An 11,535-nucleotide genomic window follows, 5' to 3' on the forward strand; every position below is an offset into this window, starting at 1 on the left:
GTACACTCTGCTTAATCAAATAGTTTTTTAATATCTATAGAGCAGGTGTTTATCATGTGTATACCAAGGGGAGGTATGTATACGGTAAGCACTTGCACCTGTAGGTTGCAGTTGCACTTCCTGTTTTTTTTTGTCTATAGACTTATAGTAGAGCCCGTTTCCTGCAGTGAGTCACATCAGGCGGCCAGCCTGGAAGTGAAGTGTAAGCATTTCCCCAATCTCACCATTTCCCTTTTAAAGGAGAAGTCCGGTGAAAATTATTTTTTTATATGTTATTACTGATGGAAAGTTATACAATTTTCTAATGTACATTAATTATGGGAAATGCTCCTATACTGCTATTTCTCTTAATTTAGTGTACCAGGAAGTGTTAGAATTCTCTCAGAAGCAGTGACGTCACGACGAAAGGTGTAATTCCTATGGAGTGTCCAGCAGGGGCGCACTATATATAGAAGTCAATGAGTACCATTGACTTCTATATATAGTGCGCCCCTGCTGGACACTCCATTGGAATTACAATGGATGTGTATGTAATGTAATAAACAGTGTTTTTGATTGAATACATTTATTAAATACTTTGGGGAGCAAGTGTCCTTGCTCCCCAAAGTATTCCAAAAATGTAAGCAATCAGTACATCACAGTACCGAACGCCCGCCGCTACCGCCACTGCCGCCGCTGTGGACTACTCAACTACTACTCTCCCCACCTGCTCATAGCATGTGCAGGTGATGGGAGAGTAGTAGCCGGGTTATATGGCTGAGATCGCCGCCGCGATGCCGCGCAGGGGGAGCCGCTCATCACTGCAGCTATCATCCACCTCCGCTCCCCCCTCCTGCTGCTTCCTTACTCTATGTGATAGCTGACTTCCTGCCCGGCCGCCGGCACGTGTGAACGGAGAGCGGCGGCCGGGCAGGAAGTCAGCTATCACATAGAGTAAGGAAGCAGCAGGAGGGGGGAGCGGAGGGGGATGATGGCTGCAGTGATGAGCGGCTCCCCCTGCGCGGCATCAACAGCGGCGGCGATCTCAGCCATATAACCCGGCTACTACTCTCCCATCACCTGCACATGCTATGAGCAGGTGGGGAGAGTAGTAGTTGAGAGTAGTCCACAGCGGCAGCAGCGGCGGGCATTCGGTAGCGGCGGGCGGCGGGCTTACTGTGATGTACTGATTGCTTACATTTATGGAATACTTTGGGGAGCAAGGACACTTGCTCCCCAAAGTATTTCATAAATGTATTCAATCAAAAACACTGTATATTACATTACATACACATCCATTGTAATTCCAATGGAGTGTCCAGCAGGGGCGCACTATATATAGAAGTCAATGGTACTCATTGACTTCTATATATAGTGCGCCCCCTGCTGGACACTCCATAGGAATTACACCTTTCGTCATGACGTCACTGCTTCTGAGAAAATTCTAACACTTCCTGGTACACTAAATTAAGGGAAAAAGCAGTATAGGAGCATTTCCCATAATTAATGTACATTAGAAAATTGTATAACTTTCCATCAGTAATAACATATAAAAAAATTATTTTCGCCGGACTTCTCCTTTAACTAATATTTATTACAAAAGGCGGGTCTTATCAGTGCACTGAAGATGGTAGTCCCACCCCAGTGCACCAAAATACCTCCTTAGCATATTAGATAAACTGCTAATATCCTGTAAATAGCGCAAAGGAGGAAGGTAAGAGATTCACCTTCATCATCAGTGCCCCATGCCCTATAGCGACATGCCAGCAAGTGTCTCTTTAACCCCTAGACGACCCTGGATGTACAGTTATGTCATGCATGTCTGTCACCAGACCACTATGGACGTAAATGTACGTTGTGGGTCTCTATGGAGCTATGAAGAGAGCTCCAGAGCAGAGCGCAGTTCATAGCAAGTGGGGTGCAGCCTGTCATTAACCCCTTAAACACCGCTATTGCGGCATTTAAGTGTAAGTGACAGGAGCAGCTCCTGTCACTTATTAATCAGGACCCTTGCAGTGTGACTGCGGTGGTCCCAAATGCTTTCACAGACCGCCCGAGGTCTCTTAACTACCTCCTTGCGGTCCAATCGGCGCCATGCTGATTGAGTCTACCACAAGCAGGCTCAATCAGCAGAGCACCGATAACACTGATCAATGCTATGCCTATGGCATTTTTTTAAAATACCCCAAAGTCCCTGCCCCAATAAAGATTAAAATCACCCCCCATCCCACTAAATACATAAAACATATAACAATAATTAAATAAACATATTATATACTGTAGCGTGCGTAATTGTCAGATCTATTAAAATATAACAATTGCCATCCTGTATGGGGAACGGCGTAAATGAAAAGAGGGAAAAAGTGCCAGGACTGTTGATTTTTTTGTTACATTATATATAAAAATAATAAAAAGTGATCAAAACATCCGATCTACACAAATATGGTATTAATAAAAACTAGAGACCATGGCGCAAAAAATGACACCTCATACAGGTGAAAAACTAAAACCGTTATACAGTAGGTCTCACAATAGGGCCACTTTATTAATAATTAGTTGCAAAAAAAAAGGAGTTAATTAAAATATATATATAACATTAGAGAATCTGTGTAAACCTGCATATGGTTGTGTTCAGACTGACCTATAGAATAGCGGTATCATGTCGCTTTTACCATATAGTGCATTACATAGACACGGGAACCCCCCAAACATTACCATATTGCATTCATTTTTACGATTTCATATTTATATCTTCATAAATAATATATTTGGGATTCCATCATACATGTTATGGTAGAATGAAAGACGCCATTACACAGTACAACTATTCCTGTAACAAATAAGCCATTACATGGCCTTGTAGATAGAAAACTGAAAGTGCTAGAGCTCTTAGAAGGGAGGAGGGAAAAATGAAAGCGCTAAAATTAAAATTGGCGCGGTCCACTGGGTCATTTTGGGTCTGGTCCTCAAAGGGTTAAGAGGATGTGTCACCTAAATTTTCTTTTACTGATTAGTGTCAGATACTAAAACTTGCTCTTTTATTCAAATTGTTTCTATTTTCTGACTGTAATTTTTATTTTATTTTTTCGTACGTTGTTATGGGAGCTGGCATCTTTCCTGGGCTGTTTTAACAGCATTTAGTGAGATGCTTTACAGCAAGCCTTATGCACATAGACCAAAAATAGACAGACTCTGTCACCTTGGGATGAATATGAAACATTACTGAGTGTACTTTGTGACCTTTGAAGAGGTCATTCTACAGGGAGCTGCTATTGTCTCCTCTATAACAATGTCACATGACACTGCAATGCTGTATAGATCACTTTACAGCAGCCGCCTCTTATTACCACAGACACAACAGGAAGTCTCAGCTTAGTTTTTGACCCAGTAGTGAGAATTAGGTATGGTCCGAAACTGCTGAGGTTCGGGTTCGTATGAACCCGAACGCTCGGCATCAGATTCCCGCTGTCTGCTCGCTCCATGCAGCAGGTGGATACAGCGGGAGGACCGCCTGGAAAACTGGGATACAGCCTATGGCTATGGCTGTATCCCAGTTTTCCAGGCGGTTCTCCCGCTGTATCCACCCTCTCCACGGAGCGGGCAGACAGCGGGAATCATTGCCGAGAGTTCAGATTTGTACGAACCCGAACCGAACTCCCGAACGTCCCTAGTGAGAATGAAAACTGCAAGATCTCAGGATTATTTTATAATATAGATAGAAAAATAGAAAATTCAACCAAAAAATCTTAAAAAATATGTTAAACATAAAACTATAAGTCATTTTCCCTTTAAAAACCAATTGCTGTACCAGGAAACTCAATGCAATGTTGGAAAGCCCTTCCATGAAATACAAAAAGAGTGAAATCCACAGCAAGTCTATGACAAATACCACATACTACATAACATAACTTCCACTGCAGCTGAATACATACCTGACAGAAGCCAGCGAGTTGGCAAGTCCTGACCCCAAATGGCCATTTTGAGTTGTCCCTGATATTCTGCATCCTTAGATGTCCTGATTTCACATGATGCAGGTACATATATCCTTAAAGGGACATTCAGCAAGGTTGTTTTACAAGCTCCGGGCACGTTTTAATTAAATGAAAATATACTAATTAGAAAGTATCCCATGCAGATCATGTGACTAATCTACCCATGGCTCATTACCTCTGACTAGGCTGTATGACTAATGCACATGATATCAGTATAGATGACACTTACAGGTGGTTCTAGGAGAAACACTGACTGAGCTACAGCTCTTATGCTGTTAGAAATAAATGGTGATTTTCCTTTGTGGCGGCCTTGCAAGGAAAATTAACACTTGCTGCTAAATTATAGTGAGATCATAGCTGATCGCTGATAGACAACCTGATCATCCTTCATTGGAGGACCCTGCTAATTTAAAAGCATTCCCCAATGGAAACAATGTTGTAAATTGTGTCTATTAAAAAATCTCAAGACTTCCAGTGCTTATCAGCTGCTGTATGTCCTGCAGGAAGTGGTGTATTCTTTCCAGACTGTTGCCACTTCTGCAGGGCAGGTTTTAGACTAAATGTGGCCCTGGGCAAAGTTAAAGGTGGGGCCCCAAATGCTGAAATATTGTAGCAGCAACTTAAGGTTCCCATACACTTGTTGGTGGTACCTGCTGCCCGTGGTGGGTTCGGCCATCAATGTAAGGTGAATGGGGCTCTTTGTACAGTCCTCTGACATGATATCAGTGGACATATGGGGTTGGGCTTGATGGAAAATCAACATCCAACCTCTTTGTTCTCAGAGAGACAAGCCGTCATCAGATCTGTCTGGCTATGGCTTACCCCTCCTATAGAGAACACAGAAACGCTCAGCTGTGCCGAACATTCCTGTGTATGGGGAGGACAGGGCCAGATGAGATTTTATATATATATATATATATATATATATATATATATATATATATATATATATTAGTGATGTGTGTGCAGCCCTTGCTGTATATAGTGAACAATGAAGATATATACTACCTGATCACATTCCCCGGTGTCCTCAGGCCTTGTCTGTGGGATCCCCCAGTCCCAGCTCTCACTTCTGGTCCTCTTTCTGAAGTGATCGGCCGTTCAGCCAGTCACTGGCCGTAACAAACAGACAAGGCCTGAGGACACCGGGGAACGTGATCAGGTAAGTAACAGCTTTATTATGTTATACGCACAGACAATACATCATCAGACAATGATTTCTACACTTGCCAAAAGACAATGATCAGCTGATTACATATGTCTCTATATACACAGAGCGATATCGGCCAGGTTAGGACAATTTTTGCTCTGTATATTAGGGCCCTTAGTCACATTGAGTCAATTCAGAAGGTTACATGCCGGGACTGCCGCTACATGTCGGGACTGCCGCCACATGCCGGGACTGCCGCTACATGCCGGGACTGCCGCCACATGCCGGGACTGCCGCTACATGCCGGGACTGCCGCTACATGTCAGGACCGCCGCTAGTGGTGTAAACACAAAAACTATTTATATGCATTGTTTTAAAAAATAAAATGAAAAAAATCACTCTATCAGGACCAAATATTACCTCCATACCGTTATTGAAGAAAACTTTACTATATATAGGCCAATATTACCACCATAAAGTGACCGCCCCATAATGACTCTATATACACTATATACACACCAATATTAGCACCACACCATGACCGCCACATAATGATTCTATATACACTATATACAGACCAATATTACTACTATAGACTGACCACCGCATAATGACTCTGTATACAATATATACAGACCAATATTACTACTATAGACTGACCACCGCATAATGACTCTGTATACAATATATACAGACCAATATTACTGCCATAGACTGACCACCGCATAATGACTCTGTATACACTATATACAGACCAATATTACTGCCATAGACTGACCACCGCATAATGACTCTGTATACACTATATACAGACCAATATTACTGCCATAGAGTGAACACCACATAATAACTCTATATACACTATATACAGACCAATATTACCGCCATAGACTGACCACCGCATAATAACTCTATATACACTATATACAGACCAATATTACTGCCATAGAGTGACCACTGCATAATGACTCTATATGCACACTATATACAGACCAATATTACCACTATAGACTGACCGCCACATAATGACACTATATACAGACCAGCACACACCATGACCACCACATAATGACTCCATATATACACCATATACAGACCAATATTACCACCATAGTGTGATCACCACATAATGACTCTATATACACACTATATACAGACCAATATCATGTGGCGGTCACTGTATGGCGGTAATATTGGTCTGTATATAGTGTATATTGAGTCGTTATGCAGCGGTCAGTCTATGGCGGTAATATTGGTCTGTATATAGTGTATATATAGAGTCATTATGTGGCGGTCACTCTATGGCGGAAATAACTCTATATACACTATATACAGACCAATTTTACCACCATAGACTGGCCACTGCATAATGACACTATATATACACTATATACAGACCAATATTACTGCCAAAAAATGATCACTACATAATGACACTATACACACTATATACAGACCAATATTACTGCCATAGAGTGATCACCACATAATGACTCTATATACACTATATACAGACCAATATCATGTGGCGGTCACTCTATGGCGGTAATAATGGTTTGTATATAGTGTGTATATAGAGTCATTATGCATTATGTGGCGGTCAGTCTATGGCAGTAATATTGGTCTGTATATAGTGTATATATAGAGTCATTATGTGGCGGTCACTCTATGGCGGTAATAACTCTCTATACACACTATATACGCATACCTCCCAACCGTCCCGGATCCAGCGGGACAGTCCCGATTTCGGGGTTCTGTCCCGCTGTCCCGGAACGGGCCTCAAGTGTCCCGCTTCCCAAAACATACCTGTCTCTTTAACTGCGACTGCTCTTGGTGAGCGCTCGCAGATGCGGGGCTGTGCACTGGTCGCTCTAGTGGCCGGAAGCTGCATTCTGCTTCCGGTCACAAGAGGTCTCTCTCATCCCCTGCGTTCCGGCGCAAAGCAGGAGAGTGACGTCACCAGCAGAGCCGAGAGGAAGGAGACGCTGCTGCTGGAGGGCTGAAGAACAGAACTGCAGTAAGTATGTCATTATTCCAGGGATGGTGGGGGAGGCTAGCTGACAGGGAAGGGGTTGGACATAGTGAGGGGTCCCTGGGGGGGGTGCCGCTGCTGCCACACACTGACCACTGACTGACACTGAAGGCCATCTGACACTCAGCAGCTGCGGCCTTCAGTATCAGTCAGTGGCCACTGACAGGTCACATGCTCTGTCCCTTTCAAAGTCCTGAGCAGGCAGCTCACATACCGCCCAGCCCCCGAAGCTCTTATCTCCGGCCCCGCGGCACTGGCATTCATCTTCCCCCCTGCTTATCTTTCCCACTGCTGCTGATGAGGTCACCTGTCCGGGACAAGCAGGAGAGAAGAGAGTGAAGGGGCCTGGACATAGGAGCTGTGTGTGAGGTGTGCAAATAGCCACTACGGGGGAGAAATCCACTGCTGTGCTGCCATGTGAGTATCCTTTTCTATTTTTCTGGTACACAGGGGGCTTTACTTAGATAGGTAGATAGATAGACCATCTATCTATCTACCTACCTATCTCTATCTATCCATCCATCTATCTATCTCCTACCTATCTGTCTATCTATTATCTATCTATCTATCTATCTATTATCTATCTCCTATCCATCTATCTATCTATCTATCTATCATCTATCTATCTATCATCTATCTATCTATCTATATCTATCTATCATCATCTCTATAGATAGATAGGAGATAGATAGATAGATAGGAGATAGATAATAGATAGATAGATAGATAGATAGATAGATAGATAGATAGATGGATAGGAGATAGATAATAGATAGATAGATAGGAGATAGATAATAGATAGATAGATAGGAGATAGATAATAGATAGATAGATAGGAGAGAGATAGAGAAAGAAGTTTTTATTCCATCAACATGCAAAGCATTAACAAATAGTGCAGCACAGCAAACAGTCACAAACGCTACGTTTCGGCGAGTCTATCACCATTTTGAAGTGTGAAAATGGCGATCGACTCGACCAAAACGTCGCGTTTATGACTTATTTAGGGGTGTGTCTTGTGATTTAGGGGCGTGTCTTTGGGTGGGGTTAGGGGCGTGTCTTTGGGTGGGGTTAGGGGCGTGTCCATGTCCCTCTTTCCTCTCACCTAAAGTTGGGAGGTATGTATACGGACCAATATTACCACCATACAGTGACCGCCACCTTATTTTTTTCTCAATAAAATACACTGTGTTGCCTTAGTGACATCATCATACACTATACACAGGAGCTGCAGCCAATCAGCGGCCTCAGTGGTCACCTGCAGCAATTACATAGGACTGATGAGGCCGGAGAATGGCTGCAGCTCCTATATACAGTCTATTCACCTCAACACTTGGAGTCAGCAGTGCTAATACACACACACACTAATATATATATATATATATATATATATATATATATATATATATATACATACATATACACACACACACACACACACACATCCATGAAAACACATTATACAGATCCAAACCATCCAGTCCATACACTACACACATGACATGTAACACACACTACATTCATCCATTATACACATAGCATTCATACACACACTACATGTACAGTATACTTACCCCCTCTAACAGCATGCTGGGTGTAGTTGTCCTTGTCCATGGCAGCAGCAGCAGGAGGTTCTGCTCCTTACACTGCAGCCCTCTCCTCTATCGTCCCGACAGCTCCACACCAGGAAGAGAGAGGAAATTACATGGTACAGAAGGGAGGGGGAAGCTACACACTCCGGAGCAGAACGGGTCCTGTAGCCTCTGTGTGACCCCTGATAGCAGCCATCAGCTGTAGCCAGGGATCACTGACAGAGCCTGCAGGACGCTGTCTGTGGGCTCCTGCACCTAACACTCACTGTAACTGGGGCAGGGGGCCCCCGGGGGATGGGGGCCCTGGGCAACTGCCCTCTTTGCCCCCCCTAATGCCGGCCCTGCACTTCTGTCCATGCCAGGAACTGTTTTCAAGCGCTTTGGGCATTTCCTGACATGGACAGAAGTGGCAGCAGAGAGCACTGTGTCATACTGGAAAGAAAAAAAAAAAAAATCACTTCCTGTAGGACATACAGCAGCTGATAAGTACTGGAAGACTTGAGATTTTTTTAAATAGAAGTAAATTAGAAATTTGTATAACTTTCTGACACCAGTTGCTCTGGAAAAAAAATTAACCCCATTAAGCTATCAATAAGATTTTGCGCCTATTTTTCCTATTTTGATTCCTTTTTCCATTATAAAAAAAAAAAAAAAAGATCAAAATGCAACCATTTTTTTTTCTTCCAAAAATAAGGTCAGCTACGATTTTGTGTATGTTAAAAAAAAACGGATGCATTTTGATCTTTTTTTTTTTTTTTTTGTAATGGAAGTCAATGGAAAAACAGATCAAAACGGAAGGACACAAATGCGTCCGTTTTTTCAATCCGTTTTTTTACAAAAACGGATTGCAAAAAGCATAGTGTGAACCCAGCCTAATCGTTCCAGGTAAACGCACCATAAGAACCATGACTGACAAAAGCAGGCACGGTCCGTCATCGTCCGACCATTGAATACAGATGGCTGAAGAAGTTGGATACAGTCCTAGGGAGTCCAGGAAAGCATGGATACAACCTATGGCCTATGTCTGTATCCATGTTTCCATATATCTTAGGGCTGCATCCAACTTCTTCAGCCACTGATAATCAAATGCCGAACAATCGGACTCCAGCATGCTCGGACTGCGCTCATGTCTACTAAACTACATCTCCGAGCCAATATCTGCTTGTTCATAAATATCTATCCCCTAAGGTCTGGATTTCTCAGTTATTTTTTATTTATTTTTTTTTCTTTGCCAATTTGAGAACAAGTTGTTTTTTCTTTGTATAGTCGCTATTTAGCGCCTACTTCTCCTGCCATGGACCGCTATTCCTTCTAAATAAGGGTGACATTGGAAATAGGGGCAGTCTACTAATACAAGTGTTAATTAGAAGATTTCCTAAAATACAAGCACGCTTCCCAAAGCCCAAGCCTGTCCCACTGGGGATTTATAGACTTTTAAGCAGCCAATTTTGCTCTGGGTAAGAAAAGAAAAATAATGATTTATTAGTGAGCCGCATGTAACTTCTAATTTTACAAAGAGAATTATTTTTGTAACATTGTTGGCAATTAGTGCTCAGTAGGATTATGGTAAACTTGCAACTATCGCAGTGTGCGGGGAGATTAACACCTACATTGTCCTTTGGCTAATGGCTTTAACCCCTTAGAGCAAAGATGGCTGCCGCACAATTATCACCGACTACAAAAGGAGATCTAATGAATACATTCCCCGGAGGGCTTATATATAGTGAATAAGGAATTGGTGGAACTATGCTTTTGCAGTTTTGGAGAAGGTGTTGTTATGTAATGTTTTTGTTTGTTGTTTTGCAACTTTTTTGGTTTCCAAAAAAGTTTGAAACTTTTTTGTTTTGAAAACTTCTATAGATATTTTTCACCCTCTTCCATCTGTGTTATTAGGGTATTCCAGATATTCCATTGTAAATGTACTACTTATTCCTGACCTCCGACCTTAAAGATTTACCTGTGTGTGCATAGTCATGGCTAATGCTAATGGAGGGACATGTATGAAAAGGCGTAAATGCCTTTTTTAGGCGCAGATGGGGCAAATCGGCGTAAAAATATTCGCAAACTGTATTTTTGCAAATATTTTTTCGCATCTGCACCACCTTCACCAGTGGGGCAGAGAGGGGGCGTAACGGGGGGTGCTGCTGCTTGCAGAGGGGGCGCGGCCTCTGCGTGCGCCGCATTTATAATTTTTTCTGTGAAAAAATTATACTGAAACCTACACCAGCTCTGAGCCTGCGCCTCAGAAAAAAGGTGCTGGAGTGCCGTATAATTGCATACAATATTGTTTGTGTTTCCTTATATTTCAAATATGAAAGAAAGGTAGACTCACGTTTCAGTTGCTTGATTTTGTTCGTTTATTTCAAACGTTTTCGCATGGTGGATCCATGCTGGTAGCTAGTGGGCTCTCACAGGTGTGCATAGAACGGAGTAAGGGGTCCGCCCCGAAACGTCGCGTCACGGCAGTAAGGAACGCCCACTCCGTTCTATGCACACCTGTGAGAGCCCACTAGCTACCAGCATGGATCCACCATGCGAAAACGTTTGAAATAAACGAACAAAATCAAGCAACTGAAACGTGAGTCTACCTTTCTTTCATATTTGAAATATAAGGAAACACAAACAATATTGTATGCAATTATACGGCACTCCAGCACCTTTTTTCTGAGATTATTGCATGTGTACGGGCTAGTGGCAGTCTGGATGTCTGAGAGTGCACATTACCAGTGCGGATCATTTATATACACAAGGCATATGAGACTTGGTTCACACGAGACACTTTTTGCATTCTTG

The 11,535-nt window shown here is 42.6% G+C and overlaps 1 long non-coding RNA gene across 2 annotated transcripts in view; it reads right to left on the reverse strand.

Annotated features, from left to right (window-relative positions):
- LOC138783398 (uncharacterized) overlaps positions 1-8,824 on the reverse strand; it is a 172,122-nt gene extending 163,298 nt beyond the window's left edge. For both annotated transcript variants that reach the window (XR_011361683.1, XR_011361691.1), the window contains exon 1: positions 8,725-8,824. This is a non-coding gene — a long non-coding RNA (uncharacterized lncRNA). The remainder of the gene's footprint in view (positions 1-8,724) is intronic.
- Between the last annotated feature and the right edge of the window lie 2,711 nt (positions 8,825-11,535).

This window comes from Dendropsophus ebraccatus, chromosome 1 (genome assembly GCF_027789765.1).
Source record: "Dendropsophus ebraccatus isolate aDenEbr1 chromosome 1, aDenEbr1.pat, whole genome shotgun sequence".
Classification (NCBI taxonomy): Eukaryota; Metazoa; Chordata; class Amphibia; order Anura; family Hylidae; genus Dendropsophus; species Dendropsophus ebraccatus.